The sequence below is a fragment of the Scyliorhinus torazame genome, chromosome 4 (genome assembly GCF_047496885.1).
Source record: "Scyliorhinus torazame isolate Kashiwa2021f chromosome 4, sScyTor2.1, whole genome shotgun sequence".
Classification (NCBI taxonomy): Eukaryota; Metazoa; Chordata; class Chondrichthyes; order Carcharhiniformes; family Scyliorhinidae; genus Scyliorhinus; species Scyliorhinus torazame.
The window spans coordinates 288557045-288571598 of record NC_092710.1 but is presented as its reverse complement, the minus strand read 5'-3'; the positions used below and the strand labels follow the sequence as shown (position 1 = coordinate 288571598).

General features: G+C 50.1%; 1 long non-coding RNA gene across 1 annotated transcript in view; it reads left to right on the top strand.

The window, feature by feature from the left end:
• The window catches only part of LOC140411742 (uncharacterized), a 28654-nt gene extending 21189 nt beyond the window's left edge, over window positions 1-7465 (top strand). The window contains exons 2-3 of the long non-coding RNA XR_011940984.1: window positions 5906-5972; window positions 7342-7465. This is a non-coding gene — a long non-coding RNA (uncharacterized lncRNA). The remainder of the gene's footprint in view (window positions 1-5905; window positions 5973-7341) is intronic.
• The last annotated feature ends 7089 nt before the right edge of the window (window positions 7466-14554 follow it).

The window sequence follows — 14554 nt, the reverse complement described above, 5'->3', positions numbered from 1 at the left end:
CGCCTGGGCCGCAGCCTGGCCCATCTGGGCCAGAACGCCCCAGGAAACGGCCGCCAAAGGGATCCAGTGTCAGAGGGCAGGAATCACAGGAGTCCATCTCCAGTTCTGCTGTACCGTCTGGGGATCCACCTAGGCGTAGTCAAAGGGCCCATAATGCCAAAAAATTAGACACTGAGTAAGTTGGCACGGGTGCAGGGCACAGATTAGTTATAGGGGCTAGGGCTCGTGTATGCACTGTTTGTTATTAAAATCACTTTAACACCTACAGAAGCTGCCTTTGTGCTCTGTCCGATGCGTGCGGGGGTGTCATATATGTTGAGCGCCAATGTGTGTGTGAGGGATGGTCTTACGTCGGCCTCAGGTGAGTCTGCCCCCTTCCCCCTCTTTAACACTACACCCTGTATGCTTCATCCGATGCCAGTGCTTATGTAGTTACATTGTATATGTTGTGTTGCCCTATTATGTATTTTCTTTTATTCCCTTTTTTCCTATGTATTTAATGATCTGTTGAGCTGCTCGCAGAAAAATACTTTTCACTGTACCTCGGTACACGTGACAATAAACAAATCCAATCCAATCCTGGGCCTCCCTCACCATCCCCCCGGGCAGAGGACGGGACCGTGCGCTGCAGAGTCACAGCCGCATGCAGGGATGGTCCGGGTAGATGGTGGTACTGTGGCCATGGGTCAGACATCGTCCAACGATGTGGAGCCAGGAGCTCATCGCAGGACGGGTTGTCACCATCCTCCATGGCCTGCAATAGACACACTTCCACCGGCAACTGTGTGAGCCCGGCCGTCGTGCCGCAGGTGGATCGGCAATGGAGGGGGGTGGTGTGCATGCGGGTCGGGTGGGTGAGGTTAGGGGGGGGGGGGTGAGGGTTCTGGGTGGGTGGATGGGTGGGGGGGGTGAGGGTGTTCGGGTGTTGGCATGGTGTGCGGTATGTGGCCATACTTGCCGATTCCCACGTCACCTAGTCAGTGAAGCGGGCGGCTATCTGCCTGTCCCGTGCCCGCTGGCCCAGCCGGTAACGGTGGACAGCCACCCGCCCATGTCTAGCCCGTCTGCCCTGACCATTGCCCCCATCCCCCTCATCTGGGGAGGACTGCGCCTCTTCCTGCTGCTCCTCCACTCCGCCCTCCTCTGCCTGCGGCACATCGCCCCTCTGCTGGGCTATATTGTGCAGGACGCAGCACACCACAATGATGCGGCCGACCCTATCTGACCGATACTGGAGGGCGCCCCCTGAGAGGTCCAGCCACCTGAAACGCATTTTGAGCACGCCAAAGCACCTCTCTATCACACCCGTTGTCGCTGCATGGGCATCATTGTAGCGGTTCTCCGCGTCATTCTGTGGCCTCTGTCTAGGCGTCATCAGCCACTACCGCAACGGGTAACCCCTGTCGCCCAGCAACCAGCCCCTCAGCCGGGGATGGCGTCCCTCGTACATGCCGGGGATGTATGACCGTGACAACACGTATGAGTCATGTACACTTCCCGGGTACCGGGCGCAGACGTGTAGGATAATCATGCGGTGGTCGCAGAGCACCTGGATGTTCATGGAATAGGTGCCCTTCTAATTGGTGAAAACGGCCCTGTTATCTGCAGGTGGCCGCACGGCGACGTGCATCCCGTCGATCGCGCCCTGGACCATGGGAAACCCGGCCACGGCAGAGAAGCCCACGGCCCGGGCATCCTGGCTGTCCCGGTCCACAGGGAAGTGGATGTCGCGGTCTGCAATGGCATTTAGGATGTCTGTCACTGCCCGGATGCACCGGTGCACCGATGTCTGCGAGATGCTGGACAGGTCCCCACCTGGCGTCTGGAATGATCCCGTGGCATAAAAGTTCAGGGCCACCGTAACCTTGACAGACACGGGGAGAGGGTGTACCCCCCAGTACCATGTGGTGCCAGGTGTGCCAGCATGTGGCAGATGTGTGCCACGGTTTCCCGGCTCATCCGGAGTCTCCTCCTGCATTCCCGGTCCGTGAGGTCCTGGTACGACAGCCGGGGCCGGTACACACGGGGCCTCCTCGGGTGCCTCCGTTGCCGTGGGGCCGCAACGTCCTCCTCACCTCCTCGTGTTCCTCCTCCACTACGTGCTCCTCCTCCTCATCCTGTCGGGCGGGTGTCCCGCCAGCCTGGGCGGATGCCGCCTGCCCCTCTGCGGCAGCCTGCGCCGCCTCTCTGGCACGCTCCTCCTCCTCCTCCTCCAGGGCAACATGGAGAATAGCGGCGGCCGCCACAGCGGCCAACATCGCTGGCTGATCAGAAAACATGACGGCCTGCGGGGGAGGGGGAAACGACGACATGTCATCATTGCCCGTACACCCTCCCCCCAGCCAGGTGGCATGGGCTGCATGGGGGCGACTGTTGGAGGATGGCACCTGGCCAGGCGGAGAATCTCCTATGCCCTCGAACCCCCCGTACCCGGCACTCATCCTCCCCGTACCCGGCACTCACCCCCCCCCCCCCCCCCCCCGTACCCGGCACTCATCCTCCCCATACCCGGCACTCACCCTTCCCGTACCCGGCACTCATCCTCCCCGTACCCGGCACTCATCCTCCCATACCCGGCACTCATCCCCCCTGTACCCGGCACTCACCCCCCCATACTCGGCACTCACCAACCCCCCTACCCGTACCCGGCACTCATCGTCCCCGTACCCGGCACTCATCCCCCCGTACCCGGCTCTCATCCCCCCCATACCCAGCACTCATCCCCCCCCGTAGCTGCCACTCATCCCCCCGTACCCGGCACTCATCCCCCCGTACCCAAACCCATCCCCCCCCCATACCCAGCACTCATCCCCCCCTGTACCTGCCACTCATCCCCCCGTACCCGGCACTCATTGCCCCGTACCCGGCACCCATCCCCCCCATACCTGGCACTCATCCCCCCTGTACCCGACACTCATCCCCAGTACCCGGCACTCATTGCCCCGTACCCGGCACCCATCCCCCCCATACCTGGCACTCATCCCCCCTGTACCCGACACTCATCCCCCAGTACCCGGCACTCACCCCCCCCCGTACCCGGCACCCATTCCCCCCCCGTACCCGGCACTCATCCCCCCCCCGTACCCGGCATTCCCCCCCCCCCGTACCTGGCATTCCCCCCCCGGCACTACTCCCCGTCCCTGGCACTCATCCCCCCCGTACTTGGCACTCATCCCCCCCCCCCCCCGTACCCGGCACCCATCCCCCCCGTCCCCGGCACTCACACCCCCCGTCCCCGGCACTCACACCCCCTCTCCCCGGCACTCACCCCCCCCATACCCGGCACTCATCCCCCCGTCCCCGGCACTCATCCCCACCGTCCCCCTCGCCGGCACTCACCCCCCCCGTACCCGGCACTCCCCCGAAGCCCACCCCACCCCAAACCACACCCCCCCCCACCCCGCTGCACACACACCCACACACACCTCTCCCCCACACACACACGCCATCACCTCTCCTGCGGCCACCCCCCAGGCCGTGACCTACCTCCACGCTGGACGGCATCAACCATCAGCACTGGTTGACGCCGTTAAATAGGTATTTTGATTTACGCCGACGTGACCCGTGGTCACTTCGGCGGGCCTTCGGCCCATCCGGCTGGGAGAATATGGGCAGCCCCGGAGTCCATTGTCTCCAGCCCGCCGAATTCTCCGAGGCGGGCGGCGCGATTGACGCCCCGTCGACTTTTCACCCTTCGGAGAATTCGGCGGGCGGCGGGGGCGGGATTCACGCCAGCCCCCGGCGATTCTCCGACCCGGCGTGGTGTCGGAGAATTCCGCCCCTAGTTCTGGAATCCCCCACCATCGGGAATATTTTTACTGAATCTGCCCTGTCTAATCCTGTTAGAGTTTAATAAGTTTCTACGAGATCCCCTCTCACTCTTCTAAACTCCAATGAATATAATCCTAACCAACTTAGTTTCCCTTCATATGACAGTTCCTTCATCCCAGGAATAAGCCCGGTAAACCTTTGCTTCACTTTCTCCACATCAAGAACATTCCTCAAATAAGGACACCAAAAGTGCACACAATACTCCAGGTGTGGCGTCACCAATGCCCTATACAATTGCAGTAAAACATGCCTATTTGTATACACAAATCCTCTCTCTATGAAGGCCAACATACCATTTGCCTTCTTTACTGCCTGTTGTGTCTGCGTGCTTACATTCAGCAACTGATGCATGAGAACACTAAGATCTCACTAAGTATTCAACTCCCTCAATTTACACCCATTCAAATAATAATCTGCCTTCCTATTTTTACTACCAAAGCGAATAACCTCACATTTATCCACATTATACCGCATCTGCCATACAAATGCCCACTCAGTCAGCCTGTCCAAATCCTGAGATGCTGAAGCATCTCTGCATCCTCATAGTTCACCCACCCAACTTTGTATCATCTGCAAATTTGGAGATAATACATTTAGTTCCCTCATCCAGATCATTTATATATAATGTGAACAGTTGGGGTCCTAGCACAGATTCCTGCAGTACCCCACTGGTCACTGTCTGCCAATTGGAAAAACGCCAACTGATTCCAACGTTTTGCTTCCTGTCTGCTAACCAGCTGCCTATCCATCTCAAGACACTACCCACAAATCCATGCACTTTAACTTTACAAAGTAATCTGCTATGTGAGACCTTGTCGAAAGCCTTCTGAAAAAATTAACCACATCCACCGGTTCTCCCTGGTCAACCCTACTAGTAACATCCTCAAAGAATTCTAGTACATTTGTGAAGCATGATTTCCCTTTCAAAAATACATGCTGACTTTGTCTGATTACACCATTGCTTTCCAAATGCTGTGCTATGAAATCCTTGATAATGGACTGTAGCAACTTCCCTACTACCAATGTTAGGCTCACTGGTGTATAGTTTCCTGTTTTTTCTCTATCTCCTCTTTTGAATAGTGGAGTTATATTCGCTACCCTCCAATCTGTAGGAACCATTCCAGAGTCCAAAGAATTTTGGAAAATGACCACCAATGGATCTACTTTTTCAAGGGCTACTTCCTTAAGCACTCTGGAATGAAGATTATCAGGCCTTAGAGATTTATCTGCCTTCAGTCCCATTAATTTTCCCAAAACCATTACTTTCCAAATATTAATTTTCTTCCGTTCCTCACTGAAACTTATGTTTCTCAGAACCCCCAGTACATCATTCATGTCTTCCTTTGTGAAGACAGAAACAAAGTACAAATTTAGTTCCTCAGCCATTCTTTGTTCCCCGTTATGAATTCCCCTTTTCTGACTGTAAGGGACCTTTGTTTTTATCAATCTTTTTCTCTTTATATACCGCTGGAAACTTTTACAGTCAGTTTTTATGTTCCCCGCTAGATTACTTTCATATTGCGTTTTGCTCTTCTTAATCAATCCTTGGTCCGCCTTTGCTGAATTTTAAACTGTTCCCAATCCTCAGGCCTATTACTATTTCTTGCTAATTTGTATGCCTCTTCTTTGAATCTGATATTATCTCTAATTTTCCTTGTAAGCCACAGTTTGGCCATAGTTCCCTTTCTACTCTTGCGCCAAATAGGAATAAACAACTTTTGTTGATAAACACAAATCAATATTCCACACACCACATGCTTTGAGGCAAAAACAGAAATTGCCAGAAAAACTCAGCAGGTCTGGTAGCATCTCTGGAGAGAGAAAATAGAGTTAACATTTCAAGTCCATGTGACTCTTCATCAGAGCGGACTCGAAACATTAACTTACTCCACAGTTTCTTCCAGACCTGCTGAGCTTTCCCAGCATTTTCCGTTTTTGTTTCAGATTCCAGCATCCGCAGTGTTTTGCTTTTATTTTACATGCTTTGAGGTGTTTCGGGTCAATGACCTTTCTCATTACTCTGGTAGCCATATTTGCCTATTATTATCCAAAGTAAATTATTAACATGTTTCAGGAAGATGCGTCTGCTCAGAAGCGTAATGTGCATTGGAATGAAAAGGAAAAGTTAAACTCACCCATGGGTATGTAGAGCTGAAGTACAATGCTATCTTTCTGCAAGCGATAGAACAAGTAATGACTTGTATTTGTGATAGGTAGCTGTTTATTCATTAAACACTGTTCCCAGTGCCATTTTCCTTATTTTAAAGTTATTGTGCGGGATTCTCCGTTGACTGATGCCGAAATTGCGAAATGCGATTGGGCGAATAATTGGTTTCAAAAATCGCAGCAGGCACCGATTTGATGCCAAATTGCGATTCTCCGCCACCTCAACAGTGGCGTCAATGTATTCTGGAACGCACGTACAGTAAACACCATTTGCATATTATTAGGGGGCCTGACCTGGCATTCTCCGGGTTATTAGGGGGCCTCCGTGATTCGACCGATGGGCCTAGTACCCGACGGCGTGGTCGCTTGTGCTTTTAAAAATCATGAAACCTGTGTGGTGGCTGCTGAGGGAGAGAGAGGGGGTACGGAATAGTTTGCTGACAGTTGTGCCACTGGCGGGCGAGGGGGGGGGCTTCTGCCAGGGCTGGGGGGTAGCGGAGGATGGCCAGGAGGTGGGCTGTGGGGTGGGTGTGTGGGTGGACAGGCACGGAACACCATTGCCGCAGCCGGCAAGGCAGCCATGCAGCTGTGCACACCGCTAACAGCCCACTGTGAACTTCTGCCACAGGTCATATAGGTGTACCCCCAGGGCACCCCCCCCCCCAAGTGGTTCTGGCCCCAGCCGACCCATCAGCTATATGGGTGCGCTCCACCACAACCAGTGCCATCTTGTTGGCTGGGATGGTGTTTGTGGGGAATGTAATGTGTATGTGCGGCTGGTCAGCCTCCCGAGTGGCAATCGCGGATCCGGCGAAGCCCGCACCATTTTCCATTGGAATCGACTGTGGTCCACGCGCCGCAGGTGCTAGCCCCTCCACAGTAACGGAATCAGTCCGGGTGCGCCGCCAGTTTTGCTGTCGTGAAAGCCCACAAATTCTGCGTTGGCATCAACACTTAGTCTCAGAAACTGAGAATCCAGCCAGTTATATCTCCTTTCAGGAACACATTAAAGGGTCAGACGGAATGGTTTTAGCATTTACATGAATGAAATGAAATGAAAATCTCTTATTGTCACAAGTAGGCTTCAAATGAAGTTACTGTGAAAAGCCCCTAGTCGCCACATTCCGGCGCCTGTTCGGGGAGGCTGTTACGGGAATCGAACCGTGTTGTTGGCCTGCCTTGGTCTGCTTTCAAAGCCCAGCGATTTAGCCCTGTGCTAAACAGCCCCTACATGCCTAACACTGTACTTGTACAATTACAAGCATTCAACCTCTCAGTAAACACTGAGCTGATGTTAATGGTAAACAAGAACAGTTTTATACAGATGTTTCTATGCTTGAATAGATCCATTTTACTTTGGCTATGACCACTCAGTGATTGTATCACAGAGAACAGAGGAAGGCCCAGGTTATTCTAAGAGTTAGCAACGGCTGGTAACTCATGAGTAATGAAGAAAGATGGATTCGGCACTGTTCCTCATTGCATGTTCTGCTAACTGTTTTTGAAATAAAATGATGTTTTTTAATTAAGATTTAATGGAGATTTTTGCAAGGATGGAAAACATGTTAATGCTTCTCATTATCTCCTGTGAGCTGCTTCTTCCCGCTTTCCAAATGTAATTGCCTTTCATTTTGAAAATCCCTTGAGCAAGGAAGAACGATGCTCATGGGGCATCCAACATGCCAACATGTCAGTCATGGAGTTGGCCTGGGTATACAGTTTTGAAACCCTGTCTGGAGACAAAATAAAATGATGACAGCTGATGAAGCTTTTAAAGTGGAATCCTGGGGGAACAGCTGATGTACTTCCTTCAGTCGACCCTATGTGTTGCAATGTTCGGGTAAAGTGACTCATTTTGCAGACTCGTGTTCCAGTTACAATTAGAATAACTCCCGAGCAGGTTTTGCACACACAAATACCTGCCATATTTAATAACACATTGATGTAACTGTTTTATTTCTAAATACTCCTCTGTCTTGAGACGGTGCTAACGTGTACTATTACTGTGGTAAACACGGCCCCCTGGGTTTGGATCCAATAATGGGCACTAACTGGTGATGGCAGATTAAGGGACAGGTGGTTGAGTGGCTGAGCTTTCTGTGGTAACAATGGGTGCAGCAGTAAAAGAGAGTGGGCGAAACAATGATGCATTAGATTGAATGCAAACTTCGAAACATCGGGAATAGGATCAGGAGTAGACCATTCAGCCCTTCGGGCCTACTCCGCCATTCAATATGATAATGGTTGATCCTTTATCTCGACCCTCCAGTGCTTCCCCCATACCCTTTGGTACCTTCAGAGTCTAGAAATCTATCTATTAATACAGTCAGTGATTTGTCCTCCACAGCCTTCTGTGGTAGAGAATTCCTCAGGTTCACCAACCTCTGAGTGAAGAAAGTTCCCCTCATCTCAGTCCTAAATGGTCTACTCTGTACCCTCAGACTGTGGCCCTTGTTCTAGACCCATCAGCCAAGGAAACATCATCCCTGTGGTGATTATACATCACTGTAAGTACACAAAGGGTTAATGTACATACACTACACCTAGCTAGACACTAGAGGGAACACCAGAGACATGACACACAGGCAGTCAACCAATAGGTCAGTAAGATAGGACACGACCAATGGGCAGTCACGATCACACAGAGGTGACACTACCACAGGAGGGCATTACACCAACCCATATAAAAGGACACATCACACATGCTCAGGCTCTTTCCAGTGGAGACTCTCAGGGAGTACAGACACAGGGTTGATTGAGCATCACTCCCACCACGTGGATTGTAGCAGACTGGTTAGTCAGTCTGAGTAGCTATAGAAGGATTAACAGTAGCGTTGAATCCAAGTAGGAGAATTGTTAATAGTTTAATAAACGTGTTAAAGCTATCTCCAAGTCTGAACATTCCTTTGTCAGAGTGCACATCAAGGAAGCAGCTTTTGCTACGACAAGAGCATAGCAAAACAATCCCTGCATCCAGTCTGTCCAGCCCGGTTAGAATTTTACACGTTCCGATGAGATCCCCTCTCATTCTTCTAAATTGCAGTGAATGCAGGCCCAGCCAACCCAAACCCTCCTCATCTGACAATCCTGTGCAACATTGTTACGTTGGAAAGATTAAAATCACTGCAAGTGTATTCAGATGGATGGTGCAAGAAAAGCTCAAGCAAGGTTTGAAAGGGAACTGAGGTTAACAGATTCAGCAATCAATTGGGCAGCATGGTAGCACCGTGGTTAGCATAGTCGCTTCACAGCTCCAGTGTCCCAGGTTCGATTCCTGGCTTGGGTCACTGTCTGTGCGGAGTCTGCACGTTCTCCCCGTTTCCTCCGGGTGCTCCGGTTTCCTCCCACAGTCCAAAGATGTGCGGGTTAGGTGGATTGGCCATGAGAAATTGACCTTGGTGTCCAAAAAAGATTAGTTGGGGTTATGGGGATAGGGTGGAGGTGTGGGCTTGGGTGGGGTGCTCTTTCCAAGGGCCAGTGCAGACTCGATGGGCCGAATGGCTTCTGCACTGTAAATTCCATGAAACTATGAAATAGTTAGGGGCTGGTTTAACACACTGGGCTAAATCGCTGGCTTTTAAAGCAGACCAAGGCAAGCCAGCAGCACGGTTCAATTCCTGTACCAGCCTCCCCGAACAGGCGCCGGAATGTGGCGACTAGGGGCTTTTCACAGTAACTTCATTTGAAGCCTACTTGTGACAATAAGCGATTTTCATTTCATTTCATTTCATTTCAAATAGAGTAGACTTTTCACTCCAGATAGGTGTTGGGAGGTAAGTTCAACTGGACCACCTAAAGGCCTCGCTGCTGGGTCTCATTTGGTTATTTGACAGCAAAGTTGCAAGCACTGTGCTGGTGTTCACCCCAGCCCCTCCAACAACTTTGAGAGAAAATATTCCTGTTTTTTGAGTTACCAGTCCCTGGCTGTAACAATCCGAATTGGTTCAGCCACTCTAAGTCTCTGGGTGCAGCATGCATAGTGCTTGGTCTCCTATTAATACTGACATAGTGCCCTGATTGACATACTACAATTGGGGAAAAATTTTCCATTGGTTGGAGTTATGTCTAGCACAATGGAAAGTGGAATGTGGTTGTTGGAGGTCAAATCATTTCAGTCCAAGGACATTACTGTAGGAGATCTTGAAGGTCCAACCTTCTTCAACTGTTTCATCAATAACTTTCCTTCCTTCATAAGGTCAAAAGTGCAATTGTTGGGACAGCACGGTGGTGCAGTGGGTTAGTACTGCGGCCTCACGGCGCTGAGGTCCCAGGTTCAATCCCGGCTCTGGGTCACTGTTAGTGAGACACGACCTCCCCTTCACAAAACCATGCTGCCTCTCGCTAATGCGTCCATTTGCTTCCAAATGGGAGTAGATCTTGTCTCGAAGAATTCGCTCCAGTAATTTCCCTACCACTGACATAAGGCTCACCGGCCTGTAGTTCCCTGGATTATCTTTGCTACCCTTCTTAAACAAAGGAACAGCATTCGCTATTCCCAGTCCTCCGGGACATCACCTGAGGACAGTGAGGATCCAAAGATTTCTGACAAGGCTTCAGCAATTTCCTCTCTAGCCTCTTTCAGTATTCTGGGGTAGATCCCATCAGGCCCTGGGGACTTATCTACCTTAATATTTTTCAAGACGCCCAACACCTCATCTTTGTGGATCTCAATGTGACCCAGGCTATCTACACACCCTTCTCCAGACTCAACATCCACAAATTCCTTCTCTTTGGTGAATACTGATGCAAAGTATTCATTTAGTACCTCGCTCATTTCCTCTGGCTCCACACATCGATTCCCTTGCCTATCCTTCAGTGGGCCAACCCTTTCCCTGGCTACCCTCTTGCTTTTTATGTACGTGTAGAAAGTCTTGGGATTTTCCTTAACCCTATTTGCCAATGACGTTTCGTGACCCCTTCTAGCCCTCCTGACTCCTTGCTTAAGTTCCTTCCTACTTTCCTTATAGAACATAGAACATAGAACATTACAGCGCAGTACAGGCCCTTCAGCCCCCAATGTTGCGCCGACCTGTGAAACCACTCTAAAGTCCATCTACACTATTCCCTTATCGTCCATGTCTATCCAAAGACCATTTGAATGCCCTTAGTGTTGGCGAGTCCACTATTGTTGCAGGCAGGGCATTCCACGTCCTTATTACTCTCTGAGTAAAGAACCTACCTCTGACATCTGTCCTACATCTATCTCCCCTCAATTTAAAGCTATGTCCTTTCGTGGTAGACATCACCATTCGAGGAAAAAGGCTCTCACTGTCCACCCTATCCAATCCTCTGATCATCTTGTATGCCTCAATTAAGTCACCTCTTAACCTTCTTCTCTCTAACGAAAACAGCCTCAAGTCCCTCAGCCTTCCCTCATAAGATCTTCCCTCCATACCAGGCAACATTCTGGTAAATCGCCTCTGCACCCTTTCCAATGCTTCCACATCCTTCCTATAATGCGGCGACCAGAATTGCACGCAATACTCCAAATGCGGCCGCACCAGAGTTTTGTACAGCTGCAATATGACCTCATGGCTCCAAAAGTCAATCCCTCTACCAATAAAAGCTAACACACCGTACGCCTTCTTAACAATCCTCTCAACCTGGGTGGCAACGTTCAGGGATCTATTTACATGGACACCGAGATCTCTCTGCTCATCCACACTGCCAAGAATCTTACCATTAGCCCAGTACTCTTTCTTCCTGTTATTCCTTCCAAAATGAATCACTTCACACTTTTCTGCATTAAACTCCATTTGCCACCTCTCAGCCCAGCGCTGCAGCTTATCTATGTCCCTCTGTAACTTGTAACATCCTTCCGCACTGTCCACAACTCCACCAACTTTAGTGTCATCTGCAAATTTACTCACCCATCCTTCTACGCCCTCCTCCAGGTCATTTATAAAAATGACAAACAGCAGTGGCCCCAAAACAGATCCTTGTGGTACACCACCCGTAACTGGACTCCAGTCTGAACATTTCCCATCAACCACCACCCTTTGTCTTCTTCCAGCTCGCCAATTTCTAATCCAAACTGCGAAATCACCCTGAATCCCATGCCTCCGTATTTTCTGCAGTAGCCTACCGTGGGGAACCTTATCAAATGCTTTACTGAAATCCATATGCACCACATCAACTGCTTTACCCTCATCCACCTGTTTGGTCACCTTCTCAAAGAACTCAATAAGGTTTGTGAGGCACGACCTACCCTTCACAAAACCGTGTTGACTATCTCTAATCAAAATATTCCTTTCCAGATGATTATACATCCTATCTCTGATAAACCTTTCCAAGAATTTGCCCACAACAGAAGTAAGGCTCACTGGTCTATAGTTACCGGAGGTGTCTCTACTCCCCTTCTTGAACAAGGGGACAACATTTGCTATCCTCCAGTCTTCTGGCACTATTCCTGTAGACAAAGATGACTTAAAGATCAAAGGCTCAGCAATCTCCTCCCTATCTTCCCAGAGAATCCTAGGATAAATCCCATCTGGCCCAGGGGACTTATCTATTTTCACACTTTCCAGAATTGCTAACACATCCTCCTCATGAACCTCAAGCCCTTCTAGTCTAGTAGCCTGAATCTCAGTATTCCCCTCGACAACATAGTCTTTTTCCTGTGTGAATACTGACGAAAAATATTCATTTAGTACCTCTCCTATCTCCTCGGACTCCACGCACAACTTCCCACTACTGTCCTTGACTGGCTCTACTCTTACCCTAGTCATTCTTTTATTCCTGACATATCTATAGAAAGCTTTTGGGCTATCTTTGATCCTACCTGCTAAAGACTTCTCATGTCCCCTCCTGGCTCTTCTTAGCTCTCTCCTTAGGTCCTTCCTAGCTAACTTGTAACTCTTGAGCACCCGAACTGAACCTTCATGTCTCATCTTTACATAAGCCTCCTTCTTCCTCTTGACAAGTGTTTCGACTGCTTTAGTAAACCACGGTTCTCTTGCTCGACCACTTCCTCCCTGCCTCACAGGTACATAGTTATCAAGGACACGCAGTAGCTTTTCCTTGAACAAGCTCCACATTTCCATTGTGCCCATCCCCGGCAGTTTTCCTCTCCATCCGATGCATCCTAAGTCTTGCCTCATCGCATCATAATTGCCTTTCCCCCAGATATAACTCTAGCACTGCGGTATATACCTATCCCTTTCCATCACTAAAGTAAACGTAATCAAATTGTGGTCACTATCACCAAAGTGCTCACCTACCTCCAAATCTAACACCTGTCCTGGTTCATTACCCAGTACCAAATCCAATACGGCCTCGCCTCTCGTTGGCCTATCTACATACTGTGTCAGGAAACCCTCCTGCACACATTGGACAAAAACGGACCCATCTAAAGTACTCAAACTATAGCGTTTCCAGTCAATATTTGGAAAGTTAAAGTCCCCAATAACAAGTACCCTGTTGCTTTCGCACCTATCCAGAATCATCTTTGCAATCCTTTCCTCTACATCTCTGGAACTTTTCGGAAGCCTATAGAAAACCCTTAACAGGGTGACCTCTCCTTTCCTGTTTCTAACCTCAGCCCATACTACCTCAATAGACGAGTCCTCATCAAACGTCCTTTCTGCCACTGTAATACTGTCCTTGACTAACAATGCCACCCCTCCCCCTCTTTTACCACCTTCCCTGAGCTTACTGAAATATCTAAACCCCGGCACCTGCAACAACCATTCCTGTCCCTGCTCTATCCATGTCTCCGAAATGGCCACAACATCGAAATCCCAGGTACCAACCTGCCGTAAGTTCACCCACCTTATTCCGGATGCTCCTGGCATTGAAGAAGACACACTTTAAACCACCTTCCTGCCTGCCGGTACACTCCTGCAACTTTGAAACCTTACTCATGACCTCACTACTCTCAACCTCCTGTATACTGGAGCTACAATTCAGGTTCCCAAGCCCCTGCTGAACTAGTTTAAACCCTCCCGAAGAGCATTAGAAAATTTCCCCCCCAGGATATTGGTACCCCTCTGGTCCAGGTGTAGACCATCCCGTTTATAGAGGTCCCACCGAACCCAGAATGAGCCCCAATTATCCAGAAATCTGAAACCCTCCCTCCTGCACCATCCCTGTAGCCACGTGTTCAACTCCTCTCTCTCCCTATTCCTTGTCTCGCTAGCACGTGGCACGGGTAACAACCCAGAGATAATAGCTCTGTTTGTCCTAGATCTAAGTTTCCAGCCTAGCTCCCTGAATTCCTGCCTTACATCCCTATCCCTTTTCCTACCTATGTCGTTGGTACGTATGTGGACCACAACTTGGGGCTGCTCCCCCTCCCCCTTAAGTATCCCGAAAATACGATCTGAGACATCACTCACCCTGGCATCTGGGAGTCATTCCACACAGGCTTTGTCTGTTCCCAGTCTTCTAGCCCTGACAAATGCCTCCTTTTTCTTTTTGACGAGGCCTACATATCTCTCGTTATCCAAGGTTCCCGAAATTTGCCGTGTTTATCCTTCTTCTGCGCAGGAACATGTCGGTCCTGAATTCCTTTCAACTGACATTTGAAAGCCTCCCACATGTCAGATGTTGATTTACC